Here is a 3084-nt window from a genome sequence, read left to right on the forward strand (position 1 = left end):
AATGGGTTACTCTTTACTAATGTAAACAAAAAAAACTCTAAAAGCATTAATGTGATTGTAATTTGATATAATATAATAAAAAAACAATAATGAATATTGAATTTTATTATATATTTTTTGATGATCACTGACTTTAATATTCTCTTTACTTTAATGTAGCTCTGTCATTGCTTTTTCATGACTACAACAGGACTTTTAATGCCTGTAACATTAACTTAAAACTCTGACGTCCAGAATTATTAAGTAAAGTTAAAATGAATTAAAAATGTCTCTAAGTCAGATTTTATTTGTGTTAATGGCATTACTGACATCAACAAAAACCAAACCTTCATGGTGAAAAGTACATCAAACACAACTCTATTTAAAATAGAATCATATTTGTGTTCAGCTTTTTGAACAATAAATCACTTGTGAATTACAAGTGAAACAGTATAGAGTGAAAATGTGGAAACAAAATGTTTCATTAAAAAGTGTTTTATGCAGTAATAATAAAAATTTGCAAAAAGTGAATTTACTGAGCACTTTTCAAAATCTGTTCTGTAAATAAGTTGCAAACAGTTCACAAGATTCAATGTCCTTTTACATGGTGAATATCAGAGAGAGAATGAATAGGACTCTAAATCAATAGCAGCACAGAGCTCACCGATGGTCTCGCCTGGATGAATCAGGACAACATCTGTCAATTATCTCATCAGGAGCTCATAATATAATGCACCAGCAAAACCAGGGCCCTGTTTCAGGAAGCCGGTTTAGAAAACTTAGAGTGAAAAACGATACTCAGGGTTGAGTAACCCTGAACTGACAACTCGGAATATTCGGTTTCAGAAATAATAATGGATTGGATTTATATAGCGCTTTTCAAGGCACCCAAAGCGCTTTACAATGCCACTATTCATTCACACACTGGTGGAGGCAAGCTACGGTTGTAGCCACAGCTGCCCTGGGGCAGACTGACAGAAGCGAGGCTGCCATTTCGCGCCATCGGCCCCTCTGGCCAACATCAGTAGGCAGTAGGGTAAAGTGTCTTGCCCAAGGACACAATGACCAGGACAGAGAGCCCAGGGATCGAACCGGCGACCTTCCGGTTACAGATACGCTTCCCAACCCCCTGAGCCACGGTCGCCCCGAAAGGCTGATAACAATTAGTTCAATCAACACGGAGTTGCGTCAACCCCAAGTGAAGCGCGCGGACGAGGATACATAAAGCCCTGATAAGCGGAGCACAGATTAAGCGAGTCACCATGGAGACGGAGGGAAAGAAGGCGCGGTCAATGTATTTCACAGCGCTTGAGGCCGAAATTCTGATGGCAGCATATGCCGATAACATGCAAATTCCGCGGAAAAAAGTAACACAGCCATAGCTGCAAAAGAAAGGGAGCATGCATGTGTTACCGCGCCAGATCCGCGGCCCCGAACCGTAGTAAGGAAACCTCTGGCAGTTACTTGACTCGCAGCCGGCAACAGCTTACTATACAGGTCAACTCCGCTAGCAAGAAGATCGAGGGAGGCGTAGGAAACTGCTTTACCGAACCTTTATTTCTCCTCCAAGGCACGAACACCGCGTACAGTGGGCTGAAACAGTTTACTCACAGCGGGCATCGCCGATACAACTTTGGCTGCCGAGGGAGTTATTATATTCCTTTTATTTACTTTCTCTTCGTCTCTTCTGTAGTTAACCGTTACTTTTCTTTTCCTTCTCCGCTCACCCTCACACACCCGACAGGCAGTTCCGCTACACACACCCGCATACATTTCCCATCAGGCTTCACCCTTAAAGGACCATGCCTGTAACACTACCCCCACTCTGGATGATAATTAAACCCTTAACATCATTCCAGCACATGAACCCCCCATTAACAAGGAAACATACAGCATTCGTGCCCCCAGTCCAAAAATGGCGATCCTTAGGATGGAACAATCTTGAAGTAGACAACTGTCCATATTTTAAGCACAAGAAAACATAGGATGTACAGGGTTCACTTTGAGGAGGGTGCAAGTCAATGTCCATATCCCGCCCTTCACATAGACAGTATTCATAAAGAAAGACATTAAGGCACTACAGCTGAACGTTTACCCCTATATCCAGCTTTACCTCATTAGTATAAACAGTTCAAACAATAACTTGCAGCCCGTCGACAGCCATGTTGCCAGGAAACAGCAAGACAAACAAGCCCAACAGTACACGTAAGAATAGCCCCCTGTAACAACTCAATTTACAACAGTCATATCACTTAACATATGTAACATGAACAATTTTTTTTTTTTTTTTTTTTTAACTACTGAGCAGGGCAGCGATCCGCCTACACCCCGACTCAGTTAGGACATACTAGCCTAGTGACTGACCCAGTCACCAAACATGTCCGGCGCCCGCCGCACACGCTGTGGTCTGGAACGGGGTGTGGACCTGAAGGAAGGGTGCTGTTCTGGTCCTTCAGCCCCATCCACGTAAGGCTGAACAGGGCTGGCTGGCAACCCACTACCATCTCCTTGAGCGGGTGGCGGAGAGCCAGCTCTCAGGGAAGCACCAGTATCTGGTTGATCTGCCCCAGCTGGGGTCTCCCACAAGTCGAAGGGGCCGAAATCAATGTCAGAATCGCTTTCGTCGAGCGCTGGAGGAGGCACCTCGGTGGGTGCTGCCTGGTCGGAGTCTTGGAAGACCCAGCTGTTGTCCAGCGGCGTTCTTGAGTGATAAGGCTTGAGTCTGTCGTGATGAACCACTTTAGCCTTTGCTCGGGGCCCCTTTTTAATGCAGTAGACTAAATCATCCAACAGGCCCACTACGAAGTAGGGGCCCTCATAGGAAGGCAGAAACTTGCGAACCTTGTGCCGCACTCTCTTGGTCCCTTTGATCAGATGCCACACTGCAGCGCCGACTGGATACTGAACTTGGCAGATATTCTTATCGTACTGTTTCTTAGCGCGCTCAACAGATTTCCCGAGAGCCTCCCGTGCCAGTTGGTGGGAAAGCTCCAGCCTTTCCCTGAGTTGCACCACATACTGTGGTGTAGTGCAGTTGGGGGTGTCGTCGGCCGGCAGACCCGCGACCAGGTCAATAGGCTCGGTTATCTCTCGGCCCAGAAGCAT

Source organism: Maylandia zebra, linkage group LG15, assembly GCF_041146795.1.
Source record: "Maylandia zebra isolate NMK-2024a linkage group LG15, Mzebra_GT3a, whole genome shotgun sequence".
Lineage (NCBI taxonomy): Eukaryota > Metazoa > Chordata > Actinopteri > Cichliformes > Cichlidae > Maylandia > Maylandia zebra.